This window comes from Branchiostoma floridae, chromosome 8 (genome assembly GCF_000003815.2).
Source record: "Branchiostoma floridae strain S238N-H82 chromosome 8, Bfl_VNyyK, whole genome shotgun sequence".
Taxonomy (NCBI): domain Eukaryota; kingdom Metazoa; phylum Chordata; class Leptocardii; order Amphioxiformes; family Branchiostomatidae; genus Branchiostoma; species Branchiostoma floridae.
The window spans coordinates 10638932-10658267 of record NC_049986.1 but is presented as its reverse complement, the minus strand read 5'-3'; the positions used below and the strand labels follow the sequence as shown (position 1 = coordinate 10658267).

The window sequence follows — 19336 nt, the reverse complement described above, 5'->3', positions numbered from 1 at the left end:
TGCCTTCTGTTGCCCACTTTGCAAAAACAACATGTGGTTGCATAAAAGAAATATTTAGACCTGTTGCAAACCTCGTTCCAAGGAAGTTTTACCTCATTGCCCGTATCCGACAAGGATGGGTGGATTTGTTTTGGGTGACGTGAACCAAGTGTTTACATTTATATAGCCCGTGGAGCTGCTCAAACAGCTATCGGCTCCGTGTGTTTGTTGTTTACAGTATCTCTGTATGGAGCCCTAAACACTGATTTGTTGATGGTGACGTGAACCAAGTGTTTACATTTATATAGCCCGTGGAGCTGCTCAAACAGCTTTCGGCTCCGTGTGTTTGTTGCTTACAGTATCTCTGTATGGAGCCCTAAACACCGATTTGTTGATGGTGACGTGAACCAAGTGTTTACATTTATATAGCCCGTGGAGCTGCTCAAACAGCTTTCGGCTCCGTGTGTTTGTTGTTAACAGTATCTCTGTAAAGCCCGTGGAGCGCTGCTTGGACAGACCTCTGACCGATTTGTTTTGGGTGACGTGAACCAAATGTTTACATTCAAAGCCCGTAGAGGGCTGCTTGGACAGACCTCTGACCGATTTGTTTTGGGTGACGTGAACCAAATGTTTACATTCAAAGCCCGTAGAGGGCTGCTTGGACAGACCTCTGACCGATTTGTTTTGGGTGACGTGAACCAAATGTTTACATTCATAGCCCGTGGAGCTGCTCAAACAGCTATCGGCTCTGTGTGTTTGTTGTTCACAATATCCCTGTAAAGAGCCCTAAACACCGATTTGTTGATGGTGACGTGAACCAAGTGTTTACATTCATATAGCCCGTGGAGCTGCTTGATCAGTTATCGGCTCAGTGTGTTTGTTGTTTACAGTATCTCTGTATGGAGCCCTAAACACCGATTTGTTAATGGTAACGTGAACCAAGTGTTTACTTTCATATAGCCCGTGGAGCTGCTTGATCAGTTATCGGCTCAGTGTGTTTGTTGTTTACAGTATCCCTGTATGGAGCCCTAAACACCGATTTGTTGATGGTGACGTGAACCAAGTGTTTACATTCATATAGCCTGTGGAGCTGCTCAAATAGCTATCGGCTCAGTGTGTTTGTTGTTTACAATATCTGTGTATGGAGCCCTAAACACCGATTTGTTGATGGTGACGTGAACCAAGTGTTTACATTTATATAGCCCGTGGAGCTGCTCAAACAGCTTTCGGCTCCGTGTGTTTGTTGTTTACAGTATCTCTGTATGGAGCCCTAAACACCGATTTGTTGATGGTGACGTGAACCAAATGTTTACATTAATATAGCCCGTGGAGCAGCTCAAACAGCTATCGGCTCTGTGTGTTTGTTGTTTACAATATCCCTGTAAAGAGCCCTAAACACCGATTTGTTGATGGTGACGTGAACCAAGTGTTTACATTTATATAGCCCGTGGAGCTGCTCAAACAGCTTTCGGCTCCGTGTGTTTGTTGTTTACAATATCTCTGTATGGAGCCCTAAACACCGATTTGTTGATAATGACGTGAACCAAGTGTTTACATTTATATAGCCCGTGGAGCTGCTCGATCAGCTATCGGCTCTGTGTGTTTGTTGTTTACAGTATCTCTGAATGGAGCCCTAAGACCGATTTGTTTTGGGTTTCGTGAACGAAGTGTTTACAGTCATAACCCGTAGAGCGCTACTCAAACAGCCCTCTGTTACTGCATAGAGCGCTAAGACCAATTTGTTTTGGGTGACGTGAATCAAAAAACATTCATAGCCCGTGTACCATGTTTTGCGTACAGCTGTTCAGTCCGGTTGTTTGTCCTCTACGAGAGAACCTCCTCCATGTCGTACTAAAAATTCCATGAAGGTGACGAGAACCAAGTGTTTGTATTCATAGCGCATAGAGCTCGCACGGTGGAGCTGGAGGGCTGAACGAGCAACCTCCATGGAGGTCAGCTCTGTAGAGCTCCTCCATGGAGGTTGCTCGTGCAGCCCCTATTGACATCTGTTGTATGGACCATAAAATGTAATTGTAATAGTGCGATTGTGATGGAATCGGTATAAAAGCTCCATAGCTATTTTGATATCGTTGAATGTCATATGGTACATATTTATCTATTTTACATATACATGGCCGGTGAAGTGACCTTTGACATGATTCTGGGGCAAAGGGTCATTGTTGGATACGGCCAAGATGGCGACAAGCAACTCGAAGTAGGTGGTGATCTTATTTACAAATACTCTATTCTTTGACATCAAGACGCTTTAAAGTGCTCATCTTGACATGATAACACATTCACATCTTCCTGAACACTCACATGTAGTTATAATACGTACAATTTCTTCAAATTGATAAATTATGTGTTTGAAAAGTACCTTTGCACAACTTGCGAGCGATACGTCATGCGAGCGATCGCTTCTTTTATTTGCATCCGGGGTATTCTGCTTCGGGTGCCATCCGGACGTCAGTAGATTAGACTGACGATACGCGATAATATATGGCATATTTGAAAAGTAACTTCGCGCAACTTGACGTGATGAGAGCGATCTCTTCATTTGTTTACATCCGGGGTATTCTACAACAGGTGCCTTACGGCCATCATTAGACTAGATTGATATTTAAATTTCCAGTATACAACTTGAATTTTTTGATTTAAATGTAAATCAATTTAACGTCTACCTGCCTATTACCTCCAAGACATTTATCCGGTTAATCTGTGAATGCTTTCTTCTTAGGATCTCCGCATAGCAAAAAAAAACTCCCTCTCTAGATCTGATGCCGCCATTAAATATCGTTTACTATGGAATTTGTGTTTTAGGAAATATGGGTATCTGTACAATTTATATATTGCTTATTCATCTTATCGTTGCCCATGTTTGTATAAACTTAATGAAAATATCATATCAGCGGACAATACAGTAAAAAAACACGTATAAGCCTGTTTTATCTATGTATAAATCATTTCAGAATGTAATCAGACACTGGCAATCAGGTCTCCGCCTCCCATGGTATACATTCTGGTAGATCAATCATCTCTAATCACCGCTGAGTTACCGAGAATTCAGAAATAATTTCTGACACACTTGCCCTGGGATGTGCTCTTAATTTACTTTTACTGAGCTAGACGGAGTTTGCGGCCACAACAAGATTTAGAGAGTGTTAGAGAAGCAGAGATTGACTATTTCTTCAACAATGGTATCCTAGATTGGAAATTTCTTGTTTTATGTGCAGTGTCGGGTATCTGCTTGCCTAGAGGTAATTCCTAGTGCCCGGTGGACTGAGTACTCATCAGTTTCCTTCAAGAACTAGAGGGACCTTCGACCTATATGTAATGCGCAGAATTATTATGGTCGATCAAATTCCAGTAATGTTCGGTGAAGAAGCAATTCCGATCACATTACACTAGGACTTTTGTGCACTTTGGTGTTCCTAGGCGCGTTAAATTCACTGTTTACCGGTTTGATGTATGACGGCCGTCTCGTCGACATGTCACGCAGGTAACTGTGCAGCTTACGACGATGTGATGAGACTATAAAACTTTTACTGTATATTACATTGTAAAGAAATAAGGTACATAGTACATCTCTGGAGTCTCCGAAGTAGTGAACTTTGTTATTTATGGTCCTGTAGAATTTTGCCTGTGTTAGTGAAAGACGAACTAGCCGATGTGGTATCTGTAGTTGTTTATATGGGGCTAAATGTGTAATACAAAGAGATTATCGATGTTAACAATATTCTAACAATTGATGTGTGATGTATTTTTAGAGTCTAAAAAAAAAACTTCAGTTGGTTAATTAAATTAACCAAAAGGATACGTACAAAAATTGTCTAACTCAAAACCTTAACATTCACTCGTGGATAGTTCATTTACATATATTGAATTTTATTATCATGTCTTGTAAGGGAGGAGAATGAAAATGGGACACATGCAGTACCGCAAAAATATAAAGGGTGGCGTATGTGAACAACGTGATGCACTGCACAAGCGAACTTGGTAAATCATTAAGATCTTCAACAAGTTATATTGATTATTTATAATATATGCAAATAGCTTAAAGACAACAAAGGTATGAAATAAATCCGTCTACTAGATAGCGAGTTAAAATTTGCCTCATTTTATTAAATGCGTTTCCTTTTCGGTCAGCTGTGTAAGGGCAAAATCGACTGATTATTATATTGCATGTAATTTGATCATCTAAGATCCATACTAAAAACAAAATGAAATCACATCAATGGTAGAATTTTAACGTTATGGGCAGGCAAAATACTTTTCGTGCACCGAAAAAAACTATACAGCATTAAAGCAAACCTCTTACTTTTCAAAACAAAACGCATGCTCTTCGATATCGACGTACGCCTAAAATTACCTGATAAGCCTTTGAAAATATCTAGACATGACCACAGCTATAGGAATCATTATATGGTGTTCTAAATATAAAACAGCTATCTATTTTACAAATACCAATGTTCAGTATTTGCATACATAGAGGGTAGAATGAACGTTTATTCATTCATTCATTCAAACGTATATGCATATAGGCAAGAACACTATATGACTACATTACGTAGTTTTTATAATCCCCATCGCTATAAGGATATCAACATAACACATACCCTTCAATTCGCGTGAACGCGATGCGGCAGCAGCTGGTAATATCACACTGAACGACCTTTTACACTGCATTTACTACCCATATTTAATGTATGTATGTATGTATCAATACCTTACGCATCGAACCACATTTAGCAATACATGAACTGTATATGTAGATATGTGCAAATACGTAACATATGGTATCCCATCTGTTAACAGCGACACCTAGCTGCAGTGCGAAAAAACCAGTCAGTATATTGCCCTGGGAAAAAAGAAAGACGGCCAATGCTACCTTGGCATGGGTTAACATGTGGTTGTGAACACAACAACAACAAACAAAAAACTTTGTTTTTCGTAAGGACCATGGGCAATGAAATGCCAACAGATGCCCGTATGTTCGGGAACAAACTGGACATATTGGGAGTCGGCCCTTCGTTCCAACCTAGACAATAGTTCAGACGCCACATGGGCCCTACATCGATCCAAGTCAGCGGTTTCCAATTAGTTTGGAGGCCCAAATATCTTCCCCGATCTTATTCTCATTTCTATGTGCAACGGTGCAAATATAAATTAGGGGCGTACTATTGGATTCGAACTGACGGTGTGCAGAAAATACATTCACGGCACTTATTTCTTCATTAAAACGAGCGAGGCTGCCAAAGTGGGTGCTACTACAGTGGTCATCTTGTTGGTTATTGTAGAATGACTATCTAATCGCTACCTTAGGACGGATAACAGGGAATATAGCAGAAGCATTGATGGATCTTCATTGCAATCTGAGATCAAGCAACGTGACCAGATTGGGGGAAATGCCCCGGCGCTGCCAGGGGGAAAAGACTAAGTGCTCTACTATCACTCACCATCGACGCATTTCACGCTCGTACCCGTAAGCTCTACGCTAGACTTCCGCTTCGCCAGAGATGGATACGACTTTGATCCAATTTTTCAGCACCTAAAGTATTATACTAGATTGATGTGTACGGCAGTTTTGTCATTAAGACATAAAAGTGGAAAATTGTGTCATCTGTAAATCAGTTTTATGGTGCAGGCAGCCTTTTGTCGTTGCAGCCATTAGACAAGACGTGAATAATTTAAACTGTCTGCTGACGACCGTTTTGGGGTTTGTCTTAATGAAATAGGCGAGTTCTCCACAGCTCTGTAGCGGGGTCCCTCCGCCCGGGCTATTTGTATAGGTATAGAATGCCTTTTTTTCTTATTATCATTTTGCTAATTAATCTCTTAATTTCTCTAACACCTCTAAATGTTACCTTTAGAAATATGATTCCCAAGATGGCCCACTATAAAAGAAACAACAAAATTGAACGTAAATAAGATAAAAGGCTGCATAACATAGATATGGAAACTGAAATGAAGGAATACACAAGGATACAAAATTATAAATGAAAAATAAACTAATAACAATAAGGAATTTCATTCAAAATGAATTATATGCCACAACGGTATGGGATCGATGTGCAAAAAAAGGGGGATTCAGGGTAACTTAGATTTCTTTCACACAACGAGTTTCACCAAAAGCAGAACTCAGTTCAAGCTATGAGGTGTGAGACATTGAAACGCATGCAAAGTACAAACTGGATGTGTAATAGAATTCTGGGATATCGTTCCAACCTGATGATATCATTTTGAGAAGATACACTTCAGTAAATGTAGAACCAAGCTGCCAGATTCTGCTTGCTGCTTGTCATCAAACTGAAAACAGATCTGCTGTGGATGTCATCTGAAGCCAAAAGAAAACTGCCCAAAGCATCGTGTAATATATAACCTACTTTGGTCAGAATTGACGGTGATAAAATCCCAAGTGCTATCATATCAGCTCTACGGCTTCGGGTGCATCTAAGTATTCATATTTTGATAATGGCAGCTTTCGACACTTAGGAACGATCTCTAAGCTGACTTGGGCCTGATGCAAATTTGCTTCTTACCATCTCCTTCTGCGCTATGGATCAGTTTAGCTTCTCCTGGTTTGATTTGCTTGTACAGTGTAAGATTAACAAAATGTCTATTATACTAGTAAAAAAATGTACCAATAAGTAAATGCTTTACCCTATCCAGACTGGGCTTTTTGGGCATTCCCTTGACCTCATATTTTCAAAACGGCTTACTATACGATCACCAAATTTGCAGGGGGTGTTTTCTCATCGTTTTATAATTCCTGAATTTTCTATATATTTATGACGTAATATGACGTCATTATGACGTCATTAATTGATTTTTTGGGCTTAAACGGGGAATTCCCATAGTACCTAAATATCTCAGTCAAAAAGTTACCAATAAAGACTTCTTATCAATATTTAAGTGTTATAAGACTTCTGCTGTCGGAAAATGACGCAACGACGTCAAAATGACGTAAAATGACGTCATACAATGACGTCAACTGTAGTTTTGACATCCGCTATCTTTAATTATCAACCTTGAATGTCTTAAGACACATTTTTTACAACATAACGCTTAACCTCATGAAAATGGATTGAAAACGTTCAAATGAATGTTTTCTGTAAGAAAATATCAGGTAGTGATGAATTCCGAGTGAAAAAAAGCAGGTTATACTTTTCATCATGCTATTGGCGGCCATCTTGGATTTTGAGCAATTACGTCATCTCATTAGCATAATTTATGAATATTTAATTATAAATGTTCAACTAAGATGTCTTATACATTAAACATATATGAAAATAAGTTTTAGTTTAGCAAGAAAATCTTAAAATCCCTTTGTTTCAACCAAAATTAGTGATTTTTTTTACATTTGCCTTTCAGAAACCCGTCGCCATGGCAACACGAAACATTACAAACATGATAATACACTCATGATAATACAAAGGTAGTAACGTCAGTTGCCAAAAATGAAATAGCGATGAAAAAGCCTACTGTTAGAGAAAACGCATCTTTACCAGTATTAACATCTAGTAATTTGTTTCAGTATCATGACTGTCAATACTAAGACTTTGATATGTCATTCTTCTAACTCCGTATCAAATAATCTTTAGAGTTTCATCGATTTACCCTGCATTTCGCGGTTAGGTTGACCCAATTAATGAATATACGATCCTCATTGTTTGGCATCCAATTCCTTAAGGGAGATTTAGCTTCATCTAGTGGGCTCTTAAGTTGGCAACATCAGATGTACTTAATTATGAGACCGACTGCGTTTGATATGCTGTCATTCAAATCTATTCTAGTTTTCAACGTAATTGCAGAATTTACACATTACATCTCCATATTGTAAAATGCTTCTAAATATATTGTACATCAATAGCTTGTGCTGCCTTTGGACAAATGCGATTTTCTTCTTCTCTCTTTTTGTATATAAATTAATAGTATGGATAACCCTGCTCTTTAACTAGATCTCTTCTACGGATCAATTCACAGCTAGGATATAAAAACTCTCTTCAACAAGATTTCTCTCCAACAAGATTTCTTAAGTATCACTGACGGAAAACAACGGATGTTGTTTGAAAAGTCTGACCGTTTGCAAAATCATATCCAGTTGCTTGAGTAACTGATTTTTGGTACAATAAGAGCTATTTTTTTCCACACAAAAATATCCAAATTATTGTCTTAGACATGTATGACCATGAACAATCATGATGGATGAGACAACATCCGATAGGGGCAACCGGACACAACTCGTGATCATAAAAATACACACGAGGTCAAAAAAGAGTAATAGAAGTTCCCTATTGGGACATAACACCGTGGCAACACTCTAAAAGGCCACCAAATACCAATATTCAAAGGTGCTCATGTTACAAAGTTATGGGACTTATCTATGTTTATTTGACATCCTTACTGCGAAACAATTTTAGCGGCGTGTCTCTGGAGACGATATGTGTCCATGCGGAAAGATTGGCGTTGCTTGATGTGCATGCTTCGGTGTCGATAATTTTTAGCATCAGCCTTGACTTGAAACATCAAGCCTTTATTAAATTTTAGTTGCTAAATCACCGTTGGCTAAAACTAGATGTTTATTTTTGGCAAATTCCAAAACGTCTGTGACGTAAACGTTGTATCATGGGTGTAAAGATTTATTTTTGTAAGCTTCACCAATGGCAGCATATCATATACATCATCTGTTAGAGTTATTCCTATGTATGTGCACAACAACCCCCACCCCTTTTGTCTATGTCCTCCATTGCCCTAAGGTTCTCCATCCTACTTGACTGCAACAGTGGTGCGCTCTCACTTCAACCTACAATGGAATAATAACCTTCATTTTGTACAAGGTATATCAGGCAGAATGTGAGACTGTGACTGAGAATAAACGAAGAGAATATTAAGACATACGAAGAGAAAAAAATTCGTTTTATTTTCTCTATAAAATATATTTTCTTGCACACAGTGGTAAGTTAATTATATCATAGGTACAAGAAATGTGAGACAAATCCTAGAAAGTCAACGAAGATTAAATGTGCGTTAAACTCTCGATGGAGTTATGTTCCGTATTTTTACTAAATTAAAATATACTCGAACATAAGGGGAGCGAGCCGGTAAAAATCCTGACAACTACAATCGCTGTGACCGAATCTCTGCTTGAAGAATAATTTAGAGTACCTAATAGTCCCAACTGCATAGAAAGGCAATTCGATTTCTAAACAGTTGCCTGTTGCTAGATGCTATGTGTCTGACAAGGTCGAACGGAAATTTCTAAAAGTATCATAGTTTATAGTTGATAAAATTTTAAAAAAATGACATTTTTTCGTTCATATCGTATCCCCCCAAAAAAACTTTCTGGTGTGCTTTTCGCCTCTGAAATACATGCTGAAAATATTTACAAAGAGGAAAGTGTCTATAAGGAAAGATTTGTAGGGTGTACATGTGGATGATTGATATCATATAGTTCTAAACATATCCTGCAATTCAGTGGAATTTTGAAAAAAGTCGCATGATTTTTGATACATAATCCATTGGCAAATTAACGCCGCATTCGGTAGTTAAGTGTTTCTTTTAGCTCTGGTACTACGTACAATATGTATCTATCGATCAGAATCGAGTAAGCAATCACTACAGTCAAAATCCATATCTCGTTTATGTATCTGCCGACCTTCAACTGTCCCTAGGGCGTGTTAACAATTACGCTTGTGCAATTAAGGTTGTTAAGAATATTGGCATCCCAGAATTAAAGTCTTAAACAATATCAATCACTTGTATAAAAGAGTTATTGCCACCAAAGTTTTAATTGGGCGGCTGTAAAATCGTGTTGTCCAAACACGCCTCTACTGTGGGTCCGGTTAGATTCCAGGCGCATAGTTGCTGTGTATAAATCGAATATACTTGATTCGAAAATAGAATTTGGTTATTTGGTAAACATCTACTACATCCTTATTTTACTAACATCGGTAATGTAGTGTAAAATTATATAGGGAAGTCAGTGTTGAGTCTGAGTGGTATCCATAATTTGTTCGGTTTCATCGAAAACATATTTATTTCAATATCATACTGTTTGTCTTCTTGAATCTACATTTTTGTACAGAGGTATTTGGCAAAATTGTTGCAAGTAATACAAGTATTTCCTTTATTGCCAAGGGTGACCCTTTTCGGCAACAGTAATGACCGGGAACCATTTCAATGTAAACATATGTAAAAGTATTCAACGTACTTAAATGAATCAAGGTATGTGCAACTATTACCGAAAAAAGGGAAAATACGATATCATTTGCTCGTTTAAAATATTTGTCAGGTAAAAGCCGAAGACGACCGAAGAAGTAATTTTTTCTTGACATACATGGAAAAAATCACAGCGCGTAAAAGCATAGAAAATAAAGAAAAGAAGAAAATATATCTTCCCCGCAAACTTTCTTAGATCCATGCGCAACTCACACGGGCCTGAATGTACTCACAGATGTAAACGGGCCTCAGGGTCGATATGGCTATTTTAATGGACGAAACCTCGAAGGTACTACGTGCAAATGAGATCGTAAATAGTTTTTATGATTGATTGTGTTAAGGTCGGGTTCAAGGCTTCAGGAGAGCCAATTTGTTATCTACACGGCAGTATTTTCATGTGCCCAGCAGGCACTGTTATCGTTGACCCGATTTTATGGCTTTTATAGCCAAAGTCCGCTGGGCGCCTCTATACTGTAGTTCCATCTGCTGTCTACGTCGTAACTCATGTTTGTAACGTTTTAAAGATTCAACATGAAAAATAGTATGGTACAAGCATGCAAAGCGATCATTGAACACAAATTATAAGACATTCTTATAAGTCATTCGGTCGCATTGAATAAAGTTAAAATCTTGGACATAGAACCAGACTTTTTTGCAAGAAGGATTAAAGAAGCCATCTACATCAGAGCTTTACAACAACCCTGAAAAAATACGATCGGCGCCATAGACGTCCTGCAACTTATGATCCACTGCTCACTGAGTCACGTGTTCTATCTGCATAATGTGACGTCACGGCAGCAGTGGATTGCTCATACTTTGACAAAGACTGGTGCCGTTTTAATTTGGATGGGTCCAATTTTTGTGTTGGATATTACAGTTAAACTAGTTCAACAATGACATTCGTAACAATTGATGTATTATTATCTTTATTGGAATTTACTGCATTAAAGTGGCATTCAAGAAAACTATCATCATTTTCATTCAAAAATTAAACCCAGAAACCAAACTGTAATGTATTGCCCATTTACACTTGGGTGGATCCATACACTTATCGATACTTGAATTGAAATCGATTTACCTATTCGTTAAAGTGAAAGTGATATCGATCAAGTTTAAGTCTCGGAAGAGGTAATCTTCCATTGGTCGTGACCGGTCGATAGAACATACGTTATGTACAGTGTTTAAAACTTAATTGTACGGGGAATCCCTTCTCGACAAGCACAATAATCGGTGGACCACAACTTATGCCCTGTTCTGCAAACTGCAAACCTTTTCGTTCAGAAGCATGTCTGGTGAGCGAGGTATAGGATAAAGCTTAACAACATTTCAGATTAGACCTATTGCCCGGAAAACGGTTTATACAACGGAAACTTGCAAGTACTTCACATGATCCTAAATAGAATCCAACTTCGGTTCAAATTACATCAGATCAAGCATGTCATCGAGCAAGGTAAGAATTCGGCTGAACGTCGGAGTTTTTCATCACGGTGTATTCTCTTATTGAGCACACTAACTAATAAAGTGTATTTCATTTTTCATTGCATTCATTGATGCAGAAGAAGTAGCCAAGGCAATATGGTACCTGGGGTGACCTTGGAGAAATATCTGCGGAAGACGTATAATGCCAACGCCAACGACCTAGAACAGTAGATCAGTCATCGATGGCAAGTTCTGCAGCCGCAAATAAAAGGGTCAGTCTTCAAGGACGCTGTGTTATGAGCTCTCATATCTTCTAGATGAAATAGAAATGCCACTACGTGCAGTGTTAGATTGCATGCCCGCTTTGGTATTTAGATTGCGCTTGTCTTCTTTTGCCTCTCCTTTTTACTACTCTACAATCAGAGATTTTCGTTAGGCTGGGGTATTTCTTTCATGATGTAGGCTTTGTGCCCCCCCCCCCCCCTTTTCGTCATGTCCATCGGCGAGTAAATGGGGGGAAATAAAAATCAAGGCAAAAACGCATGAGGATACATTATAAACAACCTGAGTCAAATTGCTTGTAGAGTACGCTTTTCAGTTTAACGGCTTTTTGTAGGAAATAGCTCCCCTTGTGTGTTTGGTAATTAGATTTGAGTTAGTGCCGCTAGGGATAGCGATGCTTCTAATCAGTGCGATTCACTGGAGTTCCTATGATACGCTTAGGTAGTGTGGCAAACAATTCCAGCGTACCGTTTTAGGAATACGTCAAGCTAGGGGTTCAGAATAAGCAACGCACTAGAATGATGATGATGCTGTAAATAAACATGTAAATGTGTTTAGATATTATTTGCCATGTTTGTTACCTTTATGAAAATGGCGATGTATGGCGTGTGCGTGTGTCTGTCTGTGTGTGTGTGTGGGGGGGGGTGGATTACATTGATATTTGCCACGTTGCTATGTTTTGGGAAGTCAAGATTGGTTTTGCACCGCCAGGTGCACGTGGTTGACCTTGGTACTGCAGCGAAACGTCCGTTTATTAAATCTTTTTAACTTGACATGCTATTGTCTTTTTATTTAACAGAGTAAAGAATACATAATTTGAAGGAATAAACCAGTTAATATTATTTACTTTTAAAATTGATGCAGGTAGTCTTACTAATTGTCATATTTTAAAGTGATAAGTAAAAAAAAACAAGCGTAATGCAAGATATCAACAATCAACAGAGACCATAGGACCAGATTTGTTCGATCTGCTTCAGGAACAAAGAAGACCTTGTACGTGAACTCATTCTGTGGAAACCAACAAACGGGTATTCGCATGCTAGGCGACCTCAACTGACTTAAGGTGGTATCTCACTGCACTTTGGGCACCGGTGCGGCACTGCGGTATTCGTTCACTTTGGCACTGTTGTATTTTTTGCCGATTTATCTTTTTATAATTCAGATATTGTGTATGTAAAACGTAAAAGAATGTCTTAGAAAACAACAAAATACACAAAACGTAAGAAAATTCGTTCTTTACCTTTGAAATTCGTTAAGTAATCTTTCGAACCCCACTGTGTCGCGTTGGTGCCCCAAGTACAGTAAAATACCACCTTTACATACACCAGATTGTTTGGGACGTGTAGTTGCAGATGGATGATCTAAGAAACTATATGAGGGACAGGGAAGTCTGGGAGAACAGTGTGCTTTTGATCCGGACAGATCTCCCTAAATGATAAACGTAATAAATGCATGGATACAATCCGTAACCATTTGCGCTTATATCCCACTAATTCGTTATGAGCTCATATCTTTGTACATCTGATGTAACGAACATATGATGGAGCCTCCCGTCGTGCTCGGTAAATCTATTGTTATTACGTGCACGCTGTACAGCCCATCCATTGCACTAAGAATAATAGATGTGACAGAAATGATTAAATCAACCTTCATTTACCCTACATACTCCCATTTACAAAGTCGTACCAGCTGTTTTCATTTTATATATTAGACAGACTGTGTCTAGCCAAAGCCGTAAATGTATTCTTGGTGAGACAAAGCAGGTACATTTTATCATTTTCTGGACGACAGCTTTTAAGGATTCCAGTTCTAACGTATGTAACACATATGAATGAAACAAATGGGTGAAAAATATGTATTTTTAGTAGATTTTTTTGTGTTTTGAAATTTATTGATTCGAAAGATATACGTGTACTACTCGGCACCTAGAAATCCGTTGTACTTAAGGAATGGATTTGTTAATGATCCATTACACAGCACATCATCTTTCCATGACAAAGTGGAATAGTAATACAGGCTCTCTCGGAGATCGTTATACTTAATGCTCTCAATTGCCTCCCATACTGTTAAGCACATCCATAGTCTTATGGTAGACAATATGTTCTTATAAATGACAACACAGGGTTGAAAATGTTATAAAAGGTTTTACACGTTCTGTGCAATATCGTTTAATCAACGTCATTGAAACATTAAAATTAGCGTCCTTGACACAAAATGTAGTGCAATAATTTAAAAAAAATGAATCTAATCTTCGTACAAACATGGGGCTAAGTTTTAACATCATAACCTTTTTCTATTTTCAATTTCAGACTACCAATTATCGTTTTTGGTGTTGCTCTAAGAATCTAGAATTTTGTTTCTACTTGCTTTTTGAACAGACGAAGCCAATGTGGCACTGCACTCAAGTTGGTATTAATAGTGTCACATACGTAGTACAGAGTACTGCAGACAGAAGGTAAAGGTAGCATTCTCTTATACCTCCTCGACTAAGGTCACGTACCCATTTTTACACCTGGGTGAACTGGGAAATATCGTGTAAAATGCCTTTCCCAAGTTCACAACGTCGGGGGCACGGCGGGATCGAACACGGGACCTCTATTCCGAGCCGAACGCTCTACCAGTTACGTCACACACAATACCTAAGAATTTAGAATTATTTATATAATGAATATATTTCAGTTGTTTACAACATTTTTGGGTATTCTTGAATGAGGATATCATTTTGCACCTACAACTCAACAAGCACCCTTGCATATATAGGGACACCACTACATGTTCCGGGCGATAGACTCGTCGTAATTGACGACAATATGGCGCAGTTGTCACTTGTTGAATCTTTCCAATTTTACAGTAGAAAGCGCTTCAAATATAAATTTGTTACACATGTCTCTCGAGAGTACCTATGGCAGACTAGATAATTTGTAACAATCCAATGTAAGAAAGGAAAAAAATGCGTAAGGATGATTATGACAAATTAACGTTCCTTTGCTGATACGGAAAAAAATATGAAAAGAATGATTAATCGTGAATTTGACGTCAACAATCAAAAGTAAAAAGAAATATTTACGCATAGTCTCCTTTTTACTAATAGACCTGATAATAAAATGACATTGCATATCGGTGTACTTACACTTTGGGCGTATAAACATTGTTGGACCTTGTCTACTCCTATCAATAGATATTAAGTTAAAATGATAGAAAATGTAAGAAAACAGTTGTCGTCGTAAAGGAAGAAAATTTGGAAATTTCATTTTGTAAACCGAAATTGGGGAATTTTGTAAAATATGCTGATAACACGGCAAATGATGAGATAGCTTCATCATTATGAACTTGTAGCCGACTACATCTTAGAAATTTCAACAAGTTTCACAAACGTTCCTAGCAAGTTATACTGAATGAAAGTTGGCGCGAACACTTTCACCCCAGAATAATGCTAAAAGGCAGTAGCCTCTTATATTAACCAGTTTCCTTTTCGTGTATAATATCTACTTTTCGAAATTGTTTATATTCATTGGATGAATATTTTTATATGTCGATTCCCGGAATTTTTTGCTTCCTTTATAGATGTGGCTTGTTACATCGAACGATCCATCACTCTACAGACACTGCTTTATCAAACCAGGACACCGACCTTTACGCCATCGGAAGTGATAAAGGCCACGTGGAAGTCCATTAAGTGGACCTATTTCTGTGTCAAGTTATCCAAGCTAATACAAAATATTCGGAAACGCGTCGTAATGTCTGCAAGTTTGATTTTCACGCATTTAATTCTTAATTCCGTTTGACTGTCTAGCCAGCAGCAACGAATTTGTACGATTAATGTTCTGAAAATAGGTAAATAGATATGGCAAAGATTTTCTTCCGATGTTCCCGGAAAAAGATTTTTAGAAGCAAGGGACATTTAAAACACAAAATGACTAGTAAAACACAAAAGCTAGATTTCTTACATCATCTTTGCAACCCTCTTACGGACAAAAATATCAGTGTTATAAAGTTTTAATATTTTAAGTTTTAAAAAATCCATGTATGGTAGTTTGCACGTCGTAGAAAAAAACAAGTCGTGTTATCATATAACTGTAGCACCAAAATCCTGTGAAATGTAAACGTTTTAGGAGTCGGACTAATATTGGCCAGAATATTGATTCCTTGTTTGCAAACGACAAGAGCACTGTGTACATGCCATAGAGAAAGATCCTTATAATTGGTATCCCTGTAAAAAAAGTATACCAGTCAAAGTTTATGTTCCAACGACAAAAATTAGTTTCACGGGTGGAAACTCTGTTTTTAAACCTCTGGTAGTTTACAACAACAAATCGTAGAGCAAATATGTTACTTGAATATGTTAAAAGTTTTTCGCACCATTGTTGAACCTGTACTTCTCTATGGCTCTGAAACTTGGACATTGACCACACGCCAGGAGAAGGGACTCGATGGAACATACACCTCACTTCTGCGCACAGCAAAGAACATCAACGGGAAAGAACATGCATCCATCAAGACCATCTACGGTAAACTTGCCCGAGTATCACACAGCCTCAGGCAGAGGCGTGTCCAGTTTGCAGGTCACTGTCATCGCTCAAGTGAAGAGATGATCTCTTCACTCCTCCTATGGAGACCTATCTAGAGGAAAGTCCTACTCGAGGAAGCTCACCTACCCAGCAATCATTTCCACAGACACAGGGATTGACACTGGGGACTTGGTAGCAGCCATGAAAGACCGTGTGCTGTGGAGGGATGTTGTGCATCGCCTCACCCCGCCCACCAGCCAGGGGCGACAGATTATGATGATGATGTTACTGGCTGCTAATTTAAAAGCTGTAGTATGTAGTCCCGGCTTACCTGTAGGATGGTTGTTGTTGTTTTTTTCTCTGTGTTAATTCATAACTGGAAAATTGCTTACAAGGAACACACGAAGAAAAAGAGTGAACACCGTTTCAAAACTCTAGTGGTTAATATCATTTCGTAGAGCGACGATCGTAGTGACAGCTATATTTGTAGTACCGATAGTCCTTTAGAAAGGATGTTTAGCAGATGTTGATTTATAGGCAAAATTGGTTCCTGGGGCACAGACTAAAAAAAACTCAGTGTTTCAAACGCTCTGGTAGTTGACGTACAGTTCTAGAGAAACGATCATCGTAATAGCTATGGCTGACAAACCGACATCCCTGAAGAAATAAAGCGTTGCAAGTTTATTTCTTTAAATCATTTATTGGTTTATGTCAGTGAAGACTGGCCGAAACCATCGGTAGTTGAGTTTAGTGGTAGCTATATATAGTCGTAGTGCTGACATCTCTATGAATTCAAAATAAAGTTCTTTAATATAGGTACATTTATATGGATTACAGTGGCGCAAACAACGACAACCGGTGGACACGTTTCCAAAACTCTTGTAGTTAAAAAACACATCGAAGAGAAAGCTTGTAGATATAACTGCATGGTCAACATACCTGAAAAAAGAAACGTTGTGAAATTGTAAGAGACAACATCAATTCATGTAGTGCAAATGACGAAACACAGTGAGGAAACTTCTAAACCTGACTTAACGTCATAGATCTCGTGGTAGATTGACAGAATTTGATATGATATGGATAGACAAAACTTTAAATAACTAAAATTGATTTGGACTAACCCCAAATTTTTGGCTTACTCCGTCAGCCTTGTTCACGGAATGCACCCGTCTACTATAACTCCCGATGCGTGACGTCAGAGACACGTGACTGCAGCAGAGGGTCGTAAATACCTCATTACCTGCGTCGCCCCCCGTCTCTGTTCAGCAATGGAAATTGGGCGTAGATGTAAATTTGGGGTAAGTGTTGATTAGTTAAATCTTAGTTTATCCATAATGTTGCCTATCAACACAGATGAACTTTCATGCTAAAATTGATTCCGTTTGTGAAAGCGATAAAAACGTCTAACATCCCCTGGTAGTTGACTGCACGTTGAAGAGCAAAGATCTTGCTTGCTTGCTCTATTGCCAGCATATCTGGAAAAAAAGTTAGTGGTATTGTAGTAGTATTAGTTCCACTAGCGCAAAGGTCGGAAGTTAGTCAAAATGTTTCCAAACCTCGTGAGGCCGTCTACTTGTTGTAGACCGAATATCCTCATGACTTTTGCCATCTAAGTGAAGCATGCCTACTCGAAGGGACTACAAATCATGTCAGATGGGGTGATAGGTTGTTAACCCTTCACACAGGCAGGGACTAGATTTCCTGTGCTTAGCCGTGACGTCCTTGGAAGACCTTGCACTGCTCATCACTTAAGACAGTTAAGATCTATACTCCTTTCATCGCACTCATTGACCGCTCTGACTTTGCCAACAGCAATTATGTTTACATGTATTGCGAGGATTATGGCAAAACGTGTGTGTTCAATTATCAGTCTTTGTGTAGAACAACGTACAAGTAGCTTCCATAAATTCAGCATGGTTTTAAAAACAGTACTAGCTACTTTATTTATTCACTAAAATTTTCAAAAATACAATGGTAAGCATGACGGAACAGGTATCTCTTGATAGAAGACGCCGTTTCAAGGCCGCTATAACGAAACCATAATAAAATGATACATCAATTAGCATAAAATATGGATACAATATAAGAACAATTATCTTAAATCAACGTAAAGCTAAAATCAGTGTAAATCATATTTCAATAATTGTAAATTGCGTATCTTTGACATTATTTTCTTATTAATCAATTGTGAAATATTCTTGTTGTAGTTTTTTCCCGTTTTTTGTTACTGTATTTACCATTTGATTTGGGCTCCTTGATAAACAGGTATCGTAAAGGTATCGTAATTTTTTTTATTTGTTTGCTTTTATTTCCGATACGTCCACCAGGTTTGCAAAGAAGAGTATAAGTTGCATATATTTAGACAGATTTCATTTATTCACTCACAAATGGAGGAGCAAATACTCTATTGTATAAGGTTGTTTGGGGGTCCTTTACGTGTATTTACAAGCTATGCCACCCCCCCCCCCCCCCAACATAGGACGATAAAAGTCCCTTACTGAAGCTAGCTACCCTATGCGTGAAATGAGAGAATTTGTGTAAAATATATTTCCCAAGTGTACAACCTTGGAGCATAGTAGGGGACTTGAACCCATGATCTCTGGGCTTTGAGCCAAACATCCTACCGGCACGGTGCGCGACTCCGGTTAGCAAAGTGCAGTAAGCAAATTACCACTATCATTATTAAGATAATATTTTCCAATGGTAAGTAGGTGGCAGGTGATAAGTATAGTTTATATAGATAATTATCATACTTTACACCATACCACGGTACAAATCAAATCGCCGAGTAAAAGGTAATTTTGTACTGTACACGGTATTACACTTAACTACGTAATGTTTGCCTTTGTCTTAGTCAAGTGCAAAGACTGGCCAAAGTATCATGAGCGAGACCCAGTCATTAACATTTTATATAAGTCTGTACACACACT

General features: G+C 38.3%; 1 long non-coding RNA gene across 1 annotated transcript; it reads left to right on the top strand.

The window, feature by feature from the left end:
- Positions 1–2155: 2155 nt before the first annotated feature.
- Positions 2156–18444, top strand: LOC118421581. Its single transcript, XR_004831851.1, has 3 exons — positions 2156–2194; positions 17554–17704; positions 18092–18444. It is a non-coding gene; the product is annotated as an uncharacterized LOC118421581 (long non-coding RNA).
- The last annotated feature ends 892 nt before the right edge of the window (positions 18445–19336 follow it).